Genomic DNA, 23,140 nt, shown 5'->3' on the forward strand with positions numbered 1-23,140 from the left:
CGAGGACGCACAGCAGAAGAGTTTTCTGCGTACTTCCCTTTCTGCCCCTCAGAATATTAAAAAGACGCGTGCTCAAGGATTAAGATTTCATAAAAAGTAACAATTTTTGTAGCTTCATCAAGGGCATTCTTAGGCGAATATGACTCTTTCACTGAAAGTGCGTGGTGTGGCCATGAACAGGGCGACTGCCAGTGCGCTGTTTCGTGCGAGGGTGCCAGTGGCTTTACCTGCCGTTGCTTTTCACCATCAGTGCCCGTGTCGCCACAGTGAAAAAGGCAGTTGCATCTTAGCATTATTACGAACGGGTCTCGGGAACCCCCAGAGGCCCACAGGCCACACTTTGAGAACCACCGCCCTAAGCCACCCCAGTCTCTCTCGCTCTCCGTGTCTTGTCTCTCTCTCTCTCTCTCTCTCTCTCTCTGGTCAGGACTGAAGAAAAGTGTTTCGCTCTGACACTTGGTTTCGGCCCTCAGAAAAGGCTAAGGTCTTGGCCTGATTCAGCCCCTCCCGCTGCTCCCGCCCCGCCTCTGTCTGGGGACAGGGCCCCTCGAGAGCTGCCGTGGGGGAAGACAGTTGGGGAAGGACAGTGAGGAGGTCCTCACAGGCGGCCTCGGGAGAAAGACAGGAACCACCCTGCAGTCTGTGCCTGTGTCTGTGGCGTCCTCCCCCCAGAAAACCCCCCTGCGGCCCTCTGGCTTCACATTAGGGCACAGCCTGTGTTGATCTTGGGCTCCCCCTGCCCCTGCCCCACAGCGGCCCAGTTTCCCATCGGCCACCTGCCTTCACGCGGGGGAGGGCTGGGGGACACACAGGAGCCAGAGGCAGGCCTGCCCCCCACCCCCGCCCCCGTCTCCTCCCTCTGCTTCCCCACTCGGCTTCCCCCAGCTGCCTCCCAGCCACCTCCCCCAGCACGGCAGCCTGTCCGAGACACTGGGTTTTGTCCCCTCCATCCCGGCACCCTGACAGTGAGAGAAAATAGCTGTCCTGTGAGCGGTGGGGGAAGGCCTCTTGTTTTCACCTCTCAGCGGCTGGTTTTCCCAACTTTCCCATCCCAGCTCCCGAGGAACAAAGGGCCTCCGGCTCCCGTGTGCTGGGCCCGGCCCAGTGAGGGGACTCACCAGCAACTCTTTATTGAGTCTTCAAGCGCTGGCCAGGCACTCCATTAAAAAGCCATTCCCCTTTGTGCTGCCCGGCCCCCAGCTGTCCCCCCTCTCATGTGACGGTCGGTCACAGTTGTAAAACAACAACACACAGAGTTGGCAACTAACGAGGCTTTTTTTCAAGCCAGGGTCTCCATGGCAACCCCCGTCAATCACCCCTCAGGAGCGCTTTAACCTGACCAAGAGGGGGAAATAAAAAATAAAATAAAAAAAAAATTAAAAAAAAAAAAAAAAAAACAAGAAAGAAAGACTTGGAAAGAGGGCGAGAGGCCAGTAGACAACTTGGGGCGGGGGGACAATTCAGAAAGTTTCTGGGGTCTGCTCCCTCAATCGGAACACAAATGAAAATGTAATCGGTTGGACAGGATTGTCCCGGTGACTGGAGGGGAGGACGTTCATTTTAATTTGTACATATATGTTGCAACTGATTTCACAAAGGCTTCTGGCATCTTTCCGCGGTCCATAAAATGACCGAACATGGTCGTGTCTGGACGGAGTGGGAGGTAGGGTGGTCCTGTGGGCCCTCGTGGCAAATAGATGGTACCATGGGCCCAAACCCAGAGATGCCCAGTTTATGGCCTCAAGCCAGCAGGGAGAACCATTCGGAGCCTGGCCAGGGTCCAGCGGACTGTCTCAGCTCTTCCATGTGAGGCCGGGTGCCAGTGGGGATGGCCCATGGTATGTGGTGGGCATGACGCCAGAAGGACATTTGGGGGCCCCGGACTCAGCGCCACGCGGGGAGGGAGCAGACCTACCCCCGTGACGTGTCAGGGGAAGCCCCAAGTGACAGGAGGTGGTAGGACCCCTAGTTCTTCCTACGATGCCATGCCAGCAGATGCCCACTCCTTGGGCACGTGGCATCCCGCCAGGGGTGAGTTCAACCTTCCACGTGTTGGCATGGTGCCGGGGGCACGGAGAGCCTGAATCCTCCCCCACCCCCCACCTCACCCCCTGATACTCATACATGCCGTCTGGCCGCTGGCCAGGGGCTCCACAGGTTCCAAGGTCTGCACAGTCTGGGCACGGGCACGGTCTGGGCACGGGCAGCGGGCAGCCTGGCAGCTGCTGCCTGGCCTTTCGGAAAACTCTGATCGGGAAGTCGGCAAAAGCCAGCTTCTTGGCCCAGCCTGTATCTCTCGGGGCTACCGGCCACCCTGAAATTGGGGGCCCAGGCCGCCTTTCTCCCTGCAAGCGGTGAAAGGTCAGAAGTTCATGCTTCCCAGTACCTCAGGGGGAGTCTTCCTCATTCATGGACTTCAGGCATCGAACTTGGGGTGTGAGGGGAGCAAGGAGGGGACCCTAGAGGGCAGAGCCCGTCAGAGAGTCGGCATCAGGTCTGCACTCGCTTGGCACCGTTAGGCCATGCTGAGTCCCCAGGTCCCTGAGGATAAAAGGGCTGAGATTCTTGAGTCTGCTTCTGGGAGTCTAGGTTTTTTCTGGACCTACAGGGCCTTGTGCAAACCTGGCACCCAGAATAGCAAATAGCAGATGGTTGTGCATGGAGGGAGGGAGGGATGGAGGGAGGGAGGGAGGGATGGCCTGGCCAGAGCATGAGTTCTAGGGCCACTTCCTGTACTGAGGGCTGTGGGCCGGGCTTCAAAGGCATAGGTATGCCTCGTGGCTCTCTAGCCACTGCTCTGCATGACACCCTGGTCGCCCAGCTTCCCCTGGAAGACCTGGAACTGCCGTGGGCAGAACCTACTCTGCCAGGTTCTGCCATGGCCCTCTCGCTCCGCCTCTGCCTTCACTCGAGGCTGGCTCCCACTGCTCCCCTCTGTGCCTTCACTTCCGTCCCGGGTCCTTCTCACTGGTGCGCTCTGGGGGCTCTGTTCACTCGCAGAGCCAGTAAAGTGAAAACCTTTCCATCCCACCCCCCTCCCCGTTGTCAGCTCTGTCCTTTCTCCCAGCTTTGATGATGGGGAAGCTCCCAGAGGCAACGCTATTTACATGACATCTCAGTGGGCTTGGCAGGGACTGATGCCCCCCTCCCCCCAGCCACCTTCCCTCAAGATGAGGGGAAGGCCAAGAAAGACACCCTGGTCTCAGGGCAACCCCTGTTCTTTGGCCTCCCTTCAGAGCTCTGGATCACTGCTGGAGTGAAGACCCTCCAGGGACTGGAACAGCCTTGGCCGGGGCTCTGTCTTTGCATCTCTTTTCCTGGGTGCCCTGGGAAGCTCCTGCAGGGAAGGAATGCTAACAATCTGCTGGTGTAGTAAGCTGGCACCGTACCCAGGCAGGGGCCGCTCAGTGCCAGAGCCTAGTAAAGACGTTGGCGAGGGCTCCGCTCCCCATGCCCGGAGTTTCCTCTGTCCGGATTGGCGTGCGGCCTTCAGCCAAGCCCGAGGCAGCACGGGGAAGAGGTGGCACCCGGCAGGCCCTAGCCTGGCCTGCCCGGAGGACCACATGTCCTCGCCAGCTCCCTCTGGCCCCAGCCAGAAGGACCACGATGGGTGCTGTTCTGTAGCATTTCGGGGAAAGGACAAACAAAGTGTGGAGCTGGCCAGAGAAAGATGGGGTCCCAGAGCTCGACTGTTGGTCAGTGGCGGGCAAACAGCGAAGACCTGACTTCACCTCTCAGAGCCTCATTTCCTCCGCAGTAAAAAGTGGATATGAATAGTCTGTCTCCCTTCTCAGGTTTCTGTTACCCTTTAATGAGGTAGTGGGTGTAAAGGCCTTTGCCCTGCCTGGGATATAGGAAGCCCTCCAGAAACATTCACAATTCACATTAGCATTCGCAGCCGTGGTGGAAGTGACAGTAGCTACCCCATAGGTGGTCTCGAGGAGTCCGTGAGATCGTGCCTGTGAAGCACTTAATAGACTGCCTGACGTACAGTGAGCTCAGCAAATGTTAGCTGTCACCATTATTATTACTATTATCATTATTATTTCCTGGTGCACTGAGGTGGAGTCTCTCTCATACCACCTACCGGGAGCCCTGCTCTTCCTGCTGAAGGATTCTGGGGATGCTGCCCCCTGCTGAGCCTAGCGGGTCCTTCTAGAATGTTCAGTAGGTCCCCTCGCCCCCACACTTACTCTCCAGCACCTGCCCTGCTGTCTTATAGGCCCCCTGCCATCCCCTCTGTGCCCGTTGTCACTCTCACCCACTGGTCTAGGATTCCCCAGGCACCACGCCTGGGGTTTCCTGGCGGAAAGGGCTCCCCAGAACCCTGCTTCTGCCTCCTACCCCAGCCTGGCCTCCCCCAGGCCTGGAATCTGACTGGGTATTGTAACATAGTAGCTGAATGAACTCCAGTTTCAAAGGTTAATATCAAAATCTGGAGTGGATTACCTAAAAATTACTTACAACACCATTAAAATTCTGAACTCTTTTTGTTGTGGCTGTAAATTAATTTAAAATGTCAGGTTTTTTGAGAAATCCAATAAGAAATTGAGCCAACAGAGCAATCTGCAAACTGTCTGGCAAAGAGGAAAGTGTGTCTCTTCAATCGACAAGGAAAAATATGGAGCTTAACTGGAACCATATGGCTTAGTACTTGAGAGAAATCTGCTGTAGAGGGAGGGCGGGAGGGGGAGGGCGGTGGGAGCTCAGCTGACAGCCACACACAGGCAGCGGGAGGCCAGAGGGGAGCGGGGCCAGCGCAGCGGCTTTGGCGAAGCCGAGGGGCCTGGCGGGCACCTGGCACACGGCCTACTTGGCTGCCCCCCATCCACGGTCACCAGGCTGCCCCGAGCGGCGACTCGGTCAGTCCGCGGTCTTAACACGTTCTCTCTGTGTCCATCCCGAGCTCCCTGGCCACTTGGGAATGCCACCCCGCCCCTAGGGGAGCCCAAGCCCCCTCCTCCCAGGGGGCCACGGGCATCCAGCATCCCTGCCTGGAACAGCCACCTGTGTATCTGCGAGGGCCGCCTGCCCTTGGCCCTCCGTGGGCTTCCTCCTGGCTGACATGTGGTCCCCATTACCCCTGAATTCCCCCAGATTTACAACACATTAAGTAATTTGTAGGTTATTTCAACTTCAATCTGCCCAAGTTGAGAAAATCAAAATTAAATTCAAACCACAAGGGAACTTCAAAGAAGGAGGAAGAGGAGGAAGACAAGAGCACTTGAGTGCATTCTCTTCCTCAGGTTCCCTTGTGTCCCCCCTTATGTCATCCTCTGGGCGCCCCACTGCCTCCCTTCCTCGGCTTCCCCTCTCCTTACCTGGGTAACCCCTCGAGATAGGGCAGTGACCCCTGTTGCCCCTCAGAGTACAGGTACACAAGTCCAGAAGCAAATCAGGGGCTTGTGCTAGCTGGTGTTTTGAGCCAAGGAGAAGCCCCCCGCCAAACATATAACCCCACCCCACCCCACCCCACCCTCCCGTGCTGGTTGGGTTATTCCAGAACTCTCAAGCCTGTCTGTTTGCTTTTCTGGCCCATTTTGGGGGAATCTGCACCCGTGCCGTCCCAGCTCCCGGTGTGCCCGGGACAGCTGACAGCTGGTAGGTACCACCTGGCCCCTCCATTTAATAGCTCAGGTTACCTTATTTTGCTTTCTACCCTTTAAAACAGCCTTGTAAATAAGCAAACACTCGGTGCCAAGCACCTTCGGCACTTCGCCAGGCTGGTAAATATTTTAGTAGTGACTTGGTAACAGTTGTGTTCACTTTGATTTCCTCAGAAAGGTTCTTGGTGCTGGGGAGGGGGCCGTGGCTCTGGGAAATGATTTGCTGGTTATTTATAGTCCGGCTCTGACCATGTGGCCTTTGCTCTAACCCTGCGGATTGTGTGCCGGGGTATTTTTAAAGCCGGTATGGCATTAACCTTATACCCCTTTCGGCAAGGTTGGGGGAATGCTTCTACGAAGTCTCTGAAAGTGACGCATGGTGAAAGAGTTCCGAGGTCTCGGGGTTGGGAAACAGATTCTAGACTCATCCCCACCAAGAGCCCGAATGATCTGGGAGGACCCTAGGAGACCCTAGGGTTGGGTATGAGTTTGGGGTTGACTCATCCTGATGTGGTTTGGACTTGGTGAGAACCCTGAGGTCCTAGGGAAGGAGGGCTTTGGGGAACGAGGTGCGTGACGCCATGGCCGTGCTGAGCTGGGCGGCCACCTGAGACGGCCGACGTAAAGCCGACAGTGGAAATAGCCAGGCTGCGGGAGGAATTTGGGGGAACCGCAACAGTTAGACATGTTTTCTAGGCGTCTGTTTCTAGACTCATTCCCCAGGAGGATAACGCTGGACGTGGGGTCAAGGAAGACTGGCGGAGGGAGAGAGATTCCAGTTTGGTGCCCTAGGGTCTTGACCCTCCCAGACAAGAGCACCTTCCAAGGGCAGAGCCTCTCTGCCCGGTGCCAGGAAGCTGGTCTGGCTCGACCCAGACTCGGTCATCACGCCTTCCATAGCCCGGTGCTGCTCCTAAGCTGGGCACGAGAGAAGGGGTGAGGCGGTGGGATAGGGGGGCAGGCGTCTGGCTTTAACAGACTGCTCAAAGCCACGGCCACCTCCTGTGTTTTATGGGAAGGTTTACTGTACAGACGGGTTGGTTTTAAAGGGGCTCTATCTAACCGATGGCACCGTGAGACCATATCGATGTTCCCAGAGCCCCGCAGGCTGTGCCCGTGAGCACCCGCGGGGCAGACCCGGGCCAAACAGGAAAGGGGCCTGTCCCCCGTCACTCAGCCCGTGGAGGAGACCAGGCCGGGGGCAAAGTGGGCGCTTGCGGCCAGGGGAGAGCCAGGATCGGTGTTCTGGGAGGACCCTTCGTCCCCTTCGGCCCTAGCAGGTGGGGCCTTCACACCTGGGGCTTACAGTTGGAGCGCGGTTCCTGTTCAGCTGACCGGCCCACCTGCTGCCGCTCCCCCGCCGCCCGCCCTTCCCCCTTTGGCTCCTGGCGCCGTGATGCGCGCCTCCCGTCTGCACCCACGCACACCCCATTGGTGCTCAGCCGCCGTGGGCGCGAGTCAGGTGAGCGGCAGACAGAGTGGCAGACCCAGCTCACCTCCTTCCCCGCGGGACTGGTGCCAGGGCTGCGCTCTTCCCGGAAGGCTTCCAAGCTCCCCCGCACGGCATCCTGTTGAGCCTGTTCCTGGGGTGCGGGGGCAGGCCTTTTGGGGGGAGAGTGTCTGCCCCGCGCTGCCCTGGCGCCAGCTCTTCCTGGAGGCCCGTGTTCGAGTTGCCAGAGGGAGGCAGCTGGGCCCGGGGCAGGAGAGGGGGACGTCTGAGATGGGCGTCGACCGGGATGGAGCCACCTCCCCGCCAACACCGCAGCCCCGCTGGGGACGGCCTCAGAGCCCTGGGCGGATCTGTGCTGGCGCCCAGAGGTGGCTGTCGGCGGGACGGGCCCTGCAGGATGCAGAGCCCCGCACTGTGCCGCCAGCTGTGCCCAGCACCCACGGAGGTGCTCGGGGACCCTCGTGGCTCTTTGACCTTAACCACACTGGCTCCCCAAGCCCCGTTTTCAGCGTCCTTGGAAACTCGAGGGAGTTCTAGGGAGGAGGTGGGAGGGGTCTAGCAGAGGCCTTCTGAGTGTTCAGAACATTTGAGTTCAGCTGGTAAGAGACCAGCCTTCCAAGCTCCCGGGCCCCAAGTCTGTGGCCTCCGGTCTCCTCTGGTCTGCCGGCCCCTGTGAGGGAAAGAAGGGTGCTCTAGTGAGTCTTCTCCCTCTTGGCCTTGAATTTGGAACTGGGTGACACCTGGAACCCTCTGGTCCTTCACCTGGTATCTTGAGCGAAACGTTTCCCAGTTTTCCCCTTGGCCTTTGGGAGTGAGGATGCCCATCAATACCCATTCCTTTCCCCACTCCTCCTAAAGGAAAAGGTAGCCCCGTGGTCCTGCTGAGGGGTGTAAGCGGCTCAAGGCAGCTGACCCACCCTCTTCAGTGTGCAGTCGTGGGGTGGGGGCCAACTGCCTAGCTGCGGTGCGTGCCCAGCCATCTTCAGACGTTTCCATAGACTCCCTGTGTCATCTGAGCGGAGGACGCCGTGCCGTGCCTCAGTTTCCCCAGGTGGCTTCCCTCGACAAGGACTGTGTGAAAGATACTTCTGGAGGAGCCAGGGAAGAGAGCGGCACCGGGAGGACCCAGAGAGGTCCCCTCTCCTTCCTCTGAACACTTCCTGACAGGTAGGAGCAGACGGCAAAAAAGCACCTGGCCTGGAGTCGGGCAGGAAGGTGTGCCGCCTGGGCCTCCCCCCGGCCTGTTAGACCCAGTAGACACTGAGCCTCCCTCTCCCCGGTTTGCAGGCCAGCTCCTGGGTGAAGTGCAACATAGGAAGGGAGAGCGACCGGCAAAGTCCCGTAGAAGGTCCCCGACAGACCCGTGGGACCGGAACCAGGCGGAACATCCACCCTCGTGGGCCCCCGACGTAGGTCTGTTGGGGAGGGGCCACACCGACAGGTAGCCAGCCAGCCGTTCTGCCCTGTTTCTCCTTGATGCCTCCGTGGACGAGTCCTGGTTTCGAGCTCCCTGAGAGCTAGGAATGGAGGAGACCCTATGAAAATGATGATATGTGACAATCAGTCACAGCAATTAGTGTTTTGGTTAACAGGCCTTTTTTGTTTTCTCTCACCCAGACAGAATGTCACAAATAAATCCTCTCCTGCATTTGCATATTAATTGGATCGGAGACGTCAAGCATCTTTCATTAAAGAAAATGATCTGCATATTTGGAGACATAAAATAGTTATTTTGATGGGTTTTTTTTCCTAAGATCAGGGGGTGGGGAGGTAGGTGATGGGTGCAGTAGAAATTGAGGTAGAATGAAGGCAAAGGCGGCCCTCTGTCTGAGTTAACCCTGTGCGGTCTGGAGTTGATGGGCCAAGGTTGGCCAGATCATTGATACGTAAATAAATCCAGGAGCCGAGGGGCCCCAAGGCATCGAGGGGCTGCACGGGAGCCCAGCTTGGCCCCTGTGCAAAAGGGATCCCTACCGGAGCTGTGGGCGAGGAGGCAGGGTGCAGGCCTGACTGCCGTCCTGGGTGCGTTTCCCCAGGGCAGGGAGTAGTGGGCAAGGGGAGTGGTTCCGTGCCCACCTGTGTCCTGGGGCTCTGGGCTTGCTTTGCCCGGCTCTCTGTCCGTGTCCCTCACCTTGACCTCTGGGACCGTGGACTCCTCTAGCCTCCTGCTCTCCCCTTCCCCTTGGCTTACCCATCTGTGCCCCCTTTCTGCACGCTCTCTGACCTCAGCCTTCCGTGCGCCCGCCGCCCTCCCTGTCCCCACGCGGAAAGTTTCCTGGGGGCAGCAGAAGCAAAGCCTGGAGTCATTATCACAAGCACTGGAAATAACCCAGAAAGCTGCGGGGCCCATATTAGGGCATGAGTTCCCAGGAGCGCTGAGTGAATGCAGAGTTTTGATAGGCAAATTGCAGAAAGTCACCCTGGTTTCCCCCTCCTGCCTTAAACTCTAGGACTTTGTCAGCTGGCATGAGCCAGTCTGCTGGGCAGGTACCAGGGACCGGCTCCTCGAGACATTTCGGAGCCCCCCCGGGAGCACAGCAGTGAGGCCGCTCGCAACACCTAACTTATTACTCTGCGGCCTCTCTGCCCTCGCTGGGCCTAGAGCTACAGTCCCTTGTGCCTGATCCTGGTTAGGTGCTTAGGTGACGACGGTGTGGTGATGGTGACAACTAGGGTGACTGCCACCACTTTTTGCGAGTAGGAAATGTGCAGACACCTTGCTAAGCTTGGCACTCACCGTCTCCCTGAACCCTCAGCACCGCCCTCGGAGACAGGTGCTATCAGTGCACGCATCTGATAGATAAGGAAACTTGACCTCAGAGAGGCCAGATAAGGGGCCCGGCGGTGCCCAGCGGTGCCCAGCGGGGTTCAGAAGTTGCAGCCACAGCCGTGCTCTCCACCCCAGGCCGCGGGGCCTCTGGGCAGTGGGGACCAGCGGGGGTCTGGCCCCTGGTGTGATGGTAGCCGACTATCATTTCCGAGTATGAAATCAGAGGCCATGCGTTGAGACTCCCTCTCTGCACTGCTGCCTCCTCTCACCCCACTGAAAAGCTCTGCCCGTGTCCGCAAGATGTGCCTTCCCTGAGGGGCAGAGAGTGGTCTCCAGGGGTTCTGTGGGCCCTTGAGCCAGAGGGGCCCGTTCCAGACCCACCCATGCTCTCCGTGTGCAGTTTTGCTTAGAATCGGGAAGTGTCCCCTTCCTCTGGTCTCACACCCTGCTGGTCCTTGCACACAGTGCCATGGGCTCCTGGACTCCTAGCGCCTGGGCGTCCCGTGGGAACCTGTTTGGTTAGCGTTGCTGCCCCACACTGCTGCTTCTTGCGGACCCCTTCTCTCAAGCACCCAGATCCTGAACGTTCGGTGTGTGCAGCCTGAGGCCATCACCTTGAACTTCAGGGTTCTTTCACTTCTGCCCCCTTCATCCACTGGCCGCGTGCTTGGGCAGGAACACTGCTCCTGGGTCTAAAGGGAAGGCGGGGAGGTATGGTAGAAAGAACCAAGGCTTTTCATTCAAAATGTATCACTTTGGACTCTGGCCTGGCTGGGGTTTTTTGTTTATTTTATTTTATTTTATTTTATTTTATTTTATTTTATTTTATTTTATTTTAATTTATTATTTTTGAAGTTTATTTATTTTGAGAGAGAGAGAGAGCGCATGTGAGCAAGCAGAGGAGGGGCAGAGAGAGAGAGGGAAAGAATCCCAAGCAGGCTGTGTACTATCAGTGGAAAGCCCAGTGTGGGGCTCGAACTCATGAACTGTGAAATCACGACCTGAGCAGAAACCAAAAATCGGACGCTCAACCGACTGAGCCACCCAGGTGCCCCTGTTTGTTTGTTTGTTTGTTTGTTTTTAGAGACAGAGAGTAAGTGTGCAAATAGGGGAGAGGGGCGGGGGGCGGGGGCGGTTAGGGAATCCCAAGCAGGCTCCACACTCAGCACGGAGCCCAACAGGGGTCTCAATCCCACAACACGCAGGATCATGACCTGAGCTGAAATCAAGAGTCAGATGCTCTGGGGCGCCTGGGTGGCTCAGTCGGTTAAACATCCGACTTCGGCTCAGGTCATGATCGCGCGGTGTGTGAGTTTGAGCCCCACGTCGGGCTCTGTGCTGACAGCTCGGAGCCTGGAGCCTGCTTCGGATTCTGTGTCTCCCGCTCTCTCTGTCCGTGCCCTGTGCTTGCTCTGTCTCTCTCTGTCTCTCAATAATAAATAAATGTTAAAAAATTAAAAAAAAAAAAAAAAAGAAGAAGAGTCAGATGTTCAACCAACTCGGCCACCCAGGCGCCCCTGGCCTGGCTGTTTTTATGCATCTAGGGCATGGTTTCTTCTTTGCAAAAAGGGAGCAGTAATCCCATGCATGGGCAGGATCTGAGGGGTAATTCGGCTCACCTGTGTTGAGTGCCCAGTGACAGGCCTGAGATAGGGTAGGCCCCCACAAGTGCTCAGTCCGCAGTGGGTCGGGACTCTGGAAGGGCCTCCCCGGGCGAGGGGATGGAGGTGATCATTTCCCAAAGGACCTCGCAGCCTTGCCCAGCCGTTCCTTTCCCTCTCTGGCCCTCAGCACCTTTGACAGCATGTGCTTCCGGCAGGGCACAGGGCATTCCTGGAGAAGGGGCCTTGGGGGCCCTCCTTGGGGAGCCTGTGGACAGGCCGGGTGTTTTATGGAGTCCGGGGGAGTCCTGCATTAGCTGTATCTGTTAAATGCCAAGAAGCCAAGTTGGTTTAATATGATTGTAGCTGCTGCTTTGATAAATCAAAATAATTAAAAATAATAAATTTGATTCCTCAACCAACAGGCCGTGTGTGGGCACAGGGCCTGGGCTGCCGGGCTAGGGCCGGGGAGGTGGGAGGGGGCCCTGGGACACGGGAAGGCCTGTCTTTGTGGGATCATAAATGAGGAGGTGGACGGCAGCTCAGCAGATCGACTGGGGGAAGAGGGTCTTTCACTCTGCAGAGCTGTTGGCCAGCCCGGGTGGGAGCCCCAGCTGGGCCTGCCGTGGGCTCTGAGGCCTGGGGCTGCCCTCGGTTTCCTCATCCGTCCACCTGCCTCACAGGGCCGCGTGAGGAGTCCGGCCTGCCCGTGAATGCCGGTCAGCCCCGTGTTGCGTAGGCCCCGGTGGCCCCTCTCGGTCATCCTTGTGCCCCGCGGCCGAGGTGACCCCACACGGTCACAGCAACCGAGTAGCTCGCCAGGAGCTCTTCCTCCAGCTGCCGGCTGTTGTCCTAACACAGGATTGTTCTGTTTATGAGGACATCCCCGGTTGTAGACGTTTCTATTGATAGCTTCCTTCTGCTTCCAGAGTTGTGGCAGGAAGTACATGCCACTCCCCGTGGACCCTGGTCCCTGGTCTGGGCGCTGGCAGCTCTGACATGGGTGGGTGGGTGGGTGGGTGGGAGGGGGTAGGGCGGCTGGCCCCTTGGTTTCCACTCCGTCCCCTTCCCCCCCTCGCCCCCGCTCCACAGCCTCAGGAGCCGTATTTGGTGTCTGATCCAGAAGAGCCTGAGCAGCTGGAAATCTGAACTGAGTGGAGGGGGCAGGGGCTGGTGGGGAGGGAGGGACAGGGTGTCTGTCTCTTTAAATGCACTTTGTGTCAGTGTGATAAGGAATTTGATGGCTTTATCAGAAATACCAAAGCTTTATTTAGCAGGGCGAGGCCCACACCACTCAGCTCCACACAATCTGCTGATAAATTGCAAAAAAGAAAAAACCCAACATCTCACCAACACCCAGCACAGCAAGGGAGAATAGGCAAGGCGGACGGAAGGGCAGGGGAAGCAAACTTGGAAGCTTGGGGGGCTATGGAGGTGCAGGGGGTGGGAGCGGCCATGGGTGCAGGGCTTTCTGGAAAAGTGCTCACAGGCAGGCACTCCTCCATTCTCCACTGGTAGCCTTTGTTGATTTTTCTGTCATTTGGCCAGAAATACAATCATTATCTTCATTCTTCCAGGGAGAGGGCCGGTGAAAGAGACCTCTCGTCTTCCTTGGCTGCTTTTATCTCCCGCTCCTGTCCCCCCGCCAGCCCAGCCCACCCCAGTCTCTAGGTGAATCCTCCTGGCCACCCGACTGGCAGAGCTGGTGAAGGCAGGGCTAGCCTCACGAGGGGGATATGTTTGGCAGAATGCGGGTCCCTGCTCCCTACGGCATGGCCAAGGCAACTGGGGAGGGACAAAGTCTCTGCCCAGCTCCCAGGAGGAAGCTGGAGGCGCAGTGGCAGGGCCCCCCCCCCCCTTCGCCTACTGTGACATTCCAGGGCTTTTCCATGCTATCTGCCGGTTGGGTGGCTCTTGGGGAGCCCCCTATCCTGGCCACTCTAGATTTCTGCACCTTCTGGAGGGTCAGCAAAAGGGCAGAATGACATTTCCATCTCTGTTTCTTCCTCCTCAAGCCTTCTCTCCGCATCCCGTGTGTTTCTTCTTGGCCCTTTCTCTTGGGGAGGCCCTCCCCTGACCTGGCTCTCCGGGCCTGTGCCCCACAGGTGCAATCAAGGCAGCACCCGGTCTTCCTCCTGACTGTCCGTGCCCCTCCTTCTCCCCTCTGCACCCCATGAACCTTTTGATACGAGCAAACCGAATTGAAGCCCCCACGGTCCCCACGACACCTCTTTGGGTGTGCTTCGAAGGTTTTCTGCCTTCCGGAAACTGAGGCAGGTACCCCCTCTCGGGGCCCATAGGAGAGCCACACGGAACGGGAGTGTGTTGGGTGCTGTGTGTAGGTGGCAGCGGAGGCACCTGTTTCTCCAGCTTCCTGGGGGCTGTCCTCTGCCCGGCTGCCCAGGGACACTTCCTATAGCCCAGCTGCCTGGCTCCCGGGCCCCTCACGCCCTTCTAATGGCGCCACAGTCTGTCCGGGCCAAGGGCTTGGTGTGGTCACCACGGGCCCTGCCTATCTCAGGTCCAGGGCTGCGGCTGCTACTTCCCCTACCCGGTGTTCCTCTTGGTGCCTCATTGTGTTGGTTGAGGAGGGGACATCTCTGCCCACATGGCCATCCCGAAACATGGCAAAAGGGCCAAGGCTGGGCTCAGGGCTTGGGGCTCAGGGCTCATGGCCCATGAGCTGACCCCTCAAACAGGATAGAGGCTGGGTGAGGCCACAGGATGCTTCCGGGGCAGTTATGGGGAGCCCCAAGTCAGGCAGCCCCGAGGCAAGGGTGAGCAGAGTCTATGAACAACTCTGCACTAAGCACCCTCACTGGAGCCGACGAGGAGCCGCGCGCAGGAGCTGAGCCCGTGTGCTCTCTAGAGGCAGGGAACCGGAGGGAGCCCTGGCCGAGGTGAGGCCGGCGGTCCCGGTGCCCTGGCAAATCAGCCTCATAGGAATTCCTGCGCTTTAGAGAGTGGCACAGCGGGATTAGCCCAACTGCCTGGAAAGGGGAAATGCTGGGCGGAGAAACAGGGGAGCTTGGAGGAGAGGGCGGGGGCCGGGCCGGCCAGGGAAGGGCAGAGGGTGGAGGAAACTGTGGCAAGGCCGTGGCCGGGAGACAGACAGGAGGAGTAAGTGGAAGTGACAGGGTCAGGCCAGACCTTTGTCCTCCAGCCTGATTAGAGAGTCTGCCCTGGATTTCTGAAACTTTGGGATGTTGTCGGACAAACTGGAGCTTAATTCTGTCAGAGCGCCGGGGAGATTAGAATTGACATCCTGGGAGCACATTCCTGGCTGGGCAGAAATCCAGCCCCCGCTGGGAAAAACCTGTGAAAGCATGGTCAGCCCAGGGGTGGCGGTGGGGGATGCCCGTCGGGCCCGGGGGCCACTTCGGCGCTGTGGGTTGGAGCCAGGAGCCTTCAGAAGGCTGGGCCGTGTTGCGGGAAGGCCCCGGCCCAGCGGAAAGAATGGAGGCAGAGCCGCTTCCGAATCTAACTGCTGGTTCTGCGCCTTTGCGTAGCGGTGCTGCCTTGGGAAGTGAGCTTAAGTTGGTGGAGTCTCAGTTTTCGCACCTGTAGGAAGGGCCAAGTCTGCCTTCTGGACGCACCGAACGTTCCTTTGAAGTTGAAGGTGTAACCTTAGAAAGCTGGGAGGAAGGGGTCAGACTCTTCTTCGTGCTCAGCCGCAGCAGAGACAGGGCCCGCTGGAGGCCTACGAGGGCTTTGTGCCGTCCCTGTGGGCTGCTACAGCCGAGGCCTGAGACGGTGCCTGTCCCTGCACCAAGGAGGGCCTTTCCAGCAGCCAGCCCCGTCAGCTGTGAGAAGCCTGCGGTAAACCCGTGCCCTGTGTGTCTAAGAGCTCCAGGGATCCCCTGCTGAAACCAAGCGAGCCCCAGGAAGGGACGTGGGCCCTCCGGGAGCATCCGGTCCAGAATGGCTCCTCGCAGACCAAGAGGTGGGGTCAGAGGACTGGAGTGAGGACCGAGCACCTTAGCCCCAAACCAGGCCGTTTCTAGAAAAACAGAGTACCCCTCCCCGCTTCCCTCCTGATTCTAATGACTTCTAAATATTGGTAAATATTTTGGCTAATGCAGGCTCTCATGGCAGAGAGCAAAGCTGTCTGCAGTTCAGGACCTACAAATTATTTATTAAAGATCTGAGATGCGGTGCAATTATGTGGAAAGAACCCCCCAAAATTAAATAAATAACTAACAAAATAAATAAATAACAGCCACACTGGCCTCCTGAAGGCTTGGGGAGCTGCATACATGATTGCCGTCTTGATGAAATCCCCCCGGATGTAATGAGCTGATTTTCTGCTGTTAGATGAAGGGTTCGTTAGGATAATGGAACGAAGCTAAAATATAAATGACTCCCTGTCAAGAAGCAGCTTTTGTTTGTTGATCTCCTGACAGTTCCCGGGCCAAGGCAGGGGTTTATGTGTGCACACGCATTCAGGAGCGGGCAGGAGGGCGGGAGAGGGCTTAGGGAGCTGCCCCGGGGCCTGGCTCTCCGGTCATCCTAGGCTTTCCCTGCAAGGTGGCCCTCCTTACTTTGGGGAGCCCCAGAGCCCTGGTGGGGTGTGGGGGGCAGGAAAGTCCTTGATTCAGACCCTCCTTCCCCACCCAGAGGACAGACAGCTTGTTGCACGAAGCGGCTGGGGAGCGGCAAAAGTTATCTGGGGAGCCTGGCAGAGACGGATGGGCTGGGCTGTGCATGTGGGGAACCACACACGAGACGAGATGCGCCGAGCGTGCGTGTGCAGGGGAATGGTAGCATCGAGGATACGGAATCCTAGGCTCTTGAGTGACGTATGCTGAGGGGAGGCCCAGCCCTGGAGCCACCCTGGCCTCTCCATATTATCTTTTCCCTCAGCGGTCCCAAGGCGCAGCCTACAGAGAACCTAGGAATACTGGGCAGTTAGTGCACGCCAGTCTCCAGGAAGAAGGGGCCCCTCTGAAATTGTGATGATTCACCCTCCCGCCCCCTTGCTTGGCTTTTCTAAGACCTATGCAGAGCTGCCGCATGGGGAATAGCTTTCTCCTTTCTCAAGCTGCTGCTGCTGCTGCTGCTTCGGCTGTATTATTTTACTTTATTGTGGTAAGATGCAACTTCACGTAAAATTTGCCACCGTAACCATTTATTTTTTTTTTAATTTTTGTCAACGTCTGTTTATTTTTATTTTTTTATTTTTTTGAGAGAGAGAGAGAGAGACAGAACTTGCGCGGGGGGGGGGGGGGGGGCGGCAGAGAGAGAGAGGGAGACACAGAATCCGAAGCAGGCTCCAGGCTCTAGGCCGTCAGCACAGAGCCCGATGCGGGGCTCGAACTCGTGAACCGCGAGATCCTGACCCGAGCTGAAGTCGGACGCTCAGCCGACAGAGGCACCCGGGCGCCCCTGTCGTGACCATTTTAAGCTGCACATGTCAGTGGCACTAAGTACATTCGCAGGGTTGTACACCCGTCACCAACATCCAGTTCCAGAAATCTTTCATCACCCCAGACAGACACTCTATCCCTACGAGCAGCCACTCCCCAGTCCCCCTGCCCCCTGCCCCTGACAACCACCAATCTGCTTTCTCTCCCTATGGATTTGCCTGTTCTGGGCCTTCCATGTGAATGGAATCCTACGACACGTGACCTTTGTGTCTGCCTCCTCTTACTTCGCATGTTTTCAGGGTGCACCCGTGTTGCGCTGTGTGAGACTTTCCGTTCCTTTTCAGGGCTGAGTCATAGTCCACTGCACGGTGTTTATCCAGCCATCCTGCCGCTGGGCGTTCGGGCTGGGTTCGTTCACCTTTCGGCTGTTGTGAATAGAGCATCTATGAACATTCTTGTCCACCTTTTTATTTGGGTCCGTTTTCCATCCTTTTGGGTGTATACTAGGAGCCAGGTTGCTCCAGCCTCTTCAAGTTAGTAACAAACTATATATTGAGTGCTTACTGTGTGTCGGACCGTAGTGCTACGCGTTATCTCAGTGAACCTTCACAACGGCCGGGAGAACCTGAGGCTCCGGGAGGACTCTCTTTGGTTTTCGGCGGTTCTCCAGGCCTAGGACAGCATCCGGCATAGAGGAGGTCTTCAAGAAATATTTGATTTACTGAACCAGCTGCCTTTGAGGTGGGGACTCAAAAGCACCCCTGCTTTTCCGACGAAGAGGCTGAGGCCTGGAAAGGCTAAGCGGCCTGCCCCACCAGATCCCGCGGTGGCAAGTGACAGAGGTGAGATTCAAGCCCCATCTCCCTGACTCTGCTCTTTTTTTTTTTTACATTTTTTAACGTTTATTTATTTTTTGAGAGACAGAGACAGAGTGTGAGCTGGGGAGGAGTAGAGAGAGAGGGAGTCACAGAATCTGAAGCAGGCTCCAGGCTCCCAGCTGTCAGCACAGAGCCCGACGTGAGGCTTGATCTCATGAACTGCAAGATCATGACCTGAGCCCAAGTCGGACCCTTCACCGACTAAGCCACCCAGGCGCCCCTCCCTGACTCTGCTCTTGATCCCTATGTTGTAGGTTTTATCTTCCTCCTGCCTAGCGCCATGCCATGCACACGGTATGTGCTCCATGGAATACCTAAGACCACTGCAGAGCAGGGGACAGAGAGAGATCTAGGGTCGATTTACCTGCTAGAGGGGCTGGGTGAAGCCTGGAGCCGGTGGTGTCTTTCTGTGCATCTGTGTGGCAGAACGTGCCCATCTGTCCAAGGAGGCACTGCCACCCCCTCATTGAGCCCTAAGCCGGCAAAGACTGCACTGGGCACTGCGGAAACCTTGTAGGCAATCTGGCCAGAATTACTCCTCACCTTGACCTTTGAGGCTCCCCGATGGGGGACAGCAAACCCGGCCACCGACCTGGATCCCTCTTATTAGGGAGAGGATGGGTCCCACCAGGAGGGTCTCAGGCACCTCCGCCTTGAGTGGTCAGGCAGGGCCCCTGGGAAATTGGAAGAGTTTCTTCCCTCCATGGGGTCTCAGGAGGGGTGGGGAGGCCCGCTCCTCTCCTGGAATCCGAGAGAGTAAGGCAGGAATGGGGACCCTGCAGGACAGCATCCAAGGCCAAGGCCTGGTCAGGGAAAGACTGAGACACAGAGGGTGAGCGAGAGGGCCTGGGTCTGGTGGGGGTCAGCTGCGTACTTCCCTGCTTTTTAATTTATGTTACTTATTAAAAACATTTCCTGGGGCGCCTGGGTGGCTCAGCCGGTTGAGCGTCCGACTTTGGCTCAGGTCATGATCTCATGCCTCGTGAGTTCGAGCCCCACGTCGGGCTCTGTGCTGACAGCTCGGAGCCCGGAGCCTGCTTCAGATTCTGTGTCTCCCTCTCTTCTCTGCCCCTCCCCGGCTCGCACTCTGTCTCTCTTTCTCTCAAAAATAAATAAACATTAAAAACAAAACAAAACATTTCCTGAGCCAGGACTTTGACAGAACAGGGCGGGAAAACCCCTTTCCTGCCCCCAAACAACTAGACTCTCTCTCCCTGTTGACCTGTACAGATTTTTCAGGATTCTGGCCAAATTCCAACCCAGCTTGTGTTTGGAACCACCCCCACCCCCACCCCTACCCCAATCGAGAGTCCTGATCTGATTGCTGGTGCTGGGCCTGGGCGGCCAGCCCCACCTGCCCCCTGCCTGCCTTGGGGTGTCGGGTTCCTTTCCCTAGGAGGGGACAGGCACCTGCTGGATTGTGCAGAGCCCTTGGCCCCCTCTTTGTCCCGCTAACCACTGTGTAAAAGTTTCGGGCTTCCTTTGACCTTTCTGTTTTGCCTGGTTATGCTGAGGCTGTCCCACTGACACGCATCTCCTGGCGTGTTTGCTGGGGTAGCTGCTCAGCCCCTGCCTGCGGCCTCTGTCCCTGGCCCTTCTCCCCTGGCAGAACTTTCTATTCTTTCTTTTTTTCCCCCGGTATTCCTCTCTCTCTCTCTCTCTCTCTCTCTCTCTCTCTCTCTCTCCTTCTCTCTCTCCCTCTCCATCTCTCTCTCTCTGTCTCTCTCACTCTTTCACTCTTTTAACATGGTTTTCCTAAAAAGTTTTTTAATCAATCAAATTTGAGGCAGAAAATAGGTTTTGTCACGCCTGGTCCCGGGGTGGTGTGGCTCTCACTCAGGCTCCTGACAGCTCCTCAATGCAGGAAGGAGGCCAAACAGAATATTTCTCGGGGAAAGTGCCCGTTTCCATGACACTGTCCCTTGTTGTCTGTGCTTCCCCCCTCCTCAAGCTGCCGGCTGACATGGCCTCAGCTCCTGTGAAAGGGCCGTGGAGAGGGTGTGTGTGAGGGTGGGGGAGGGGGCAGGGGACAGCACTGGGGGGTAGATGGGCGGCCGACAGCTGCCCCGAGCCTCCACGGCCTGAGAGGGCTGGGGAGCAGGTAGGGGCGGCAGGGACGAGGAGCCTGGCCTGGTGCTGCATAATCAGCTGAGCCTCATAAATATGGGGCCGGGGAGCCGTGGGTGAGACGCTCGGAAGCCAAGTCCAGGATAGTCGGTGGCTCCAGCCAGAGGGGACTACAGCTGGATGAGGCCTCTTCAGGTCCCGGTATGCTGGACACAGCAGCTTCCTCTCCCTTCCCGCTGCCCTCTCCCTCCTCTCCGGGGCTCTGGCCCCACCCAGCCCTCCTTCCACCCCAGCACGCCTTGTGCCCGGAGGAGCCTCCAGCGTCCCAGCTCCCCGGCCCACGGTGCCCCCACCCAGAGCTCCCCGCGGGCCCCCCGGGTCTCCCCTCTCCTTCCCACTTCCCTCTGTCTCCTTCCCGTTTGGGTCTTTTTCTCCTTCCCCTCTCGCTTCTACTCTTCTCACTCTCTTTTATAATTAATGATTAGTTTTAATTGGTTTGCTTAGGCAGCCTGACAGCAAATTAACAGAAGCCAGCCCAGGGCTGCCAGGCTCGGGGAGAGCCCACTGCGCTCCGGCACTGGCCGGGCGAAGGCAGGCCAGGCTGAGCCCGGGCCCGTGGGCGGGCTGGGCGCGCTCCAGAAGGAGAGCTGTCACAGCAAGGGTCGGGCCACACCTGGCGGGTGCAGTGGCCAATGGGAAGAAGGCAAGAGGATCTTGGCACACAAGGCACGCAATCGGCAACTTTCTCTGTGCACTTCTGTTCTTATCCTCCTCCTCACCGCCCTCCCCCCCGCTCCCCGCCCGTTCTCATTCATATAAGACATCGTCCATGTCTTTGGAGATGAGGGCCAGGTATAAAAGGAGGGCGGGGGCCCTGCCTGCAGACTGGGGCAGGGCTCGCTGGCAACCCCACCCGTCCGCAATCATGCCGTGGGCCAGTGGGGTTACCAGCTTGACACCTCTGGGGCCAAGCTCTTGTTCTTTCACATGGACAGGAGGGCCAGCAGGTGACCAGGCTGTCGGCCCGGTTAGCTCAGCTGCCTGCCTACAGTCCCGAAGCTCGAGGACCTGGTTCTGTTTGTGATTTGCCGTGCCCTTCTGCACAGAACTCAACCTTTTGGCCCTCGGTTTTCTGGTCAGGGTACTTAGGATAAGTACCCGGAGGGTGGATGGGCCGGGGTGGGGGGGCGGTGCATAGACAGCTGGCAGAGAATAGACGTGTTGGCCATGATCCCTGAGCACGTCACGTCTCGTTCTTAGCCAAACGTAGGGTCTCCTGCTCTGCTCTGTGTTCTCCCGCTCTGTACCTGTCCCCCCCGCCGCCCCGGCCTTGCAGAATCCTTTCTTAACTGCAGCATCTTCCCTGGTCCTCTGCTGGGTCCTGGGTATGCCCGGCCACTGGCTCACACAGGCCAGACCAGACGTCAGGGACAGTGAGAGGCAGAGAGAGAGAGAGAGAGAGAGAGAGAGAGAAGATGCCCAGGGAAGAAGAAAGAGGTGAGGCTGAACTTCTGAGGCTCCCGCTGAGGTTCCAGAATGCACCCAACCGACCTCCCTGCTCCTGTCTGCCAGGCCACCCGCCCCAGGGGCCGCTGAGGGACACCACCCCGGTCCTGGTCCCCACGGTCAGCAATCCTGCCCCGCCCCCTCCCCACCCCGACCAACCCCCGCAAAGTTTCCTCCGAGTGTTGTGCGCGATCAGATCTGCAAGTTGCTCTCTAAGCTTCTTGTCACATTTTGACTTAATGAAGTGCAACTGCTGAGGGATTTGGGTTCAGCGCTCCGGCCTCCCTCGCTCCCTTGTTGTCAGAAAACAGGGGCGGTTGGGGACGGCAACACCGCGCTGCAAGTCGTTATCATTCCGGTCAGTCTGTTTAACACAAAATTAAACAAAGAACTAATTAGTGCCTCATGAATTAATAAATGCACAGTTGCAGGGGAGGATGGGAGGGGAGAAAAAGGTGGTGGAAGGGAGATACTGGAGTTACGGGGTTGGGGGGCTTTTGGGGGTTCAAGGGAGGCTGGCCAGGGTGCCTGGAGAGATCTCAGGCAGAGCGTGTGGGACGGACGGACAGCCAGGCCCCGGGCCGGCTGGCTGGGATGCGAGTCTGACAGCCAGGCCTGCCCAGCGCAGTGCCTCTCAGCGGAGGGGAGAGGCCGGGCTCTCCAGCCCCTGCCCTGCGGCCCCGCCCTGGGCTCGGCCTCCACGTGCCCAGCTCCCCTCTCTGGCCTCCTCCTCTTTCCAATCTCCCGGCTCACCAGCCTCCCCCTTCCTCTCTACTGCCCCCTATCTCAGTCCCCCCAGTTGCCTGCGGACCCCCAGCCTCTCACCATCTGGGCCAGGTGGGCATAGGAGGCCCGTGGGGCAAGCCTCCCCCACTGCCAGATGCCCACAGAGCCCTGTGTCTGGCAGGGTGAGCTCTGCCCGGGTGGGCACCTCTGCCCAGGCAGCCCGGCAAAGGCAGCAAAAGCTGGCAGGAGACCCAGCCCTCCTTAGGAAGACCTGTCAAGTACAATTAGCATTATCTGTCCAAATATGTCCTGGGAAAGAGAGGGAGGGCTGCAGGACTGGGTGGCATTCCGGGAGCCCTGTGCAAGGTCACCTCACCTCTTGCAATCCCCCCAATCTGATTTGGGGATTACACAGCCTAAGGAAATTGGTGTTATTCTTCTTGCATCATTGATAAGCCACAAATGAGGGAGTGGGGAGGAATAAACATAATAAACAGGAAACTCTTCCCAAGTATGGGTAGGGTTCTGAGGCCCCAGAGCTGGGGGGAAAGGGCGAGGGGGGAGAGAGGGGAGGGGGGGGAGGGGACAGAGGGCTCCTTGGGTTTTCTATCCACATCAGGAGTTCGTCTCATTGGAACCTGGCTCCCCAAACTCCAGTACCAGGCAGGAGAGTCTGAGCCTGGCAAGCTGGGCTGAGTTATATGTTGGCTAAAGACCCTCTACGTTGTTGGACCGTGTCCCTTGCCCTGCGTGGGCCCCCAGCGTGGGTTGTTGCGTCTCATCGGTAGGACCTCAGGCTAGAAGGTGCTACCGTAGCACCCTCCTGGGTGGTGACACCTGTTGGTGCCATGGCCCCTGGCCCACCTCTCTGTCACCCACTTGCTGTAGCAAACAGCTTGGCATATAGCATTTGTCTTTTCAGGGGCTGGGGAGGAGAGTGAGGGAACGGGTGCTGCTGTATTCTGTGGTCCCCGGGCCCCTAGGCTTAGCCACTGCATCCCCCACCCACAGACTCCTATCTCTGCCTCCACAAGAGATGCGTGCAGTACGTTCTGACTGTTCCCTCTTTGGTTAAGGGTGTCCCGAGGACTGCATTTCTGCTCTCAGCTCTTACTGCTTTCCGAACTTTTTCAAATTTTGGTTGGCATATACTTGAATGAGCCCAAATCC

General features: G+C 57.7%; 1 protein-coding gene across 1 annotated transcript in view; it reads left to right on the top strand.

Moving 5' to 3' along the window:
* The window catches only part of CASZ1 (castor zinc finger 1), a 148,237-nt gene that overhangs the window by 58,946 nt on the left and 66,151 nt on the right, over window positions 1-23,140 (top strand). The gene's annotated exons all lie outside the window — the stretch shown is intronic.

The sequence above is a fragment of the Panthera pardus genome, unplaced genomic scaffold, assembly GCF_024362965.1.
Source record: "Panthera pardus isolate Hobbes unplaced genomic scaffold, ASM2436296v1 HiC_scaffold_11, whole genome shotgun sequence".
Lineage (NCBI taxonomy): Eukaryota > Metazoa > Chordata > Mammalia > Carnivora > Felidae > Panthera > Panthera pardus.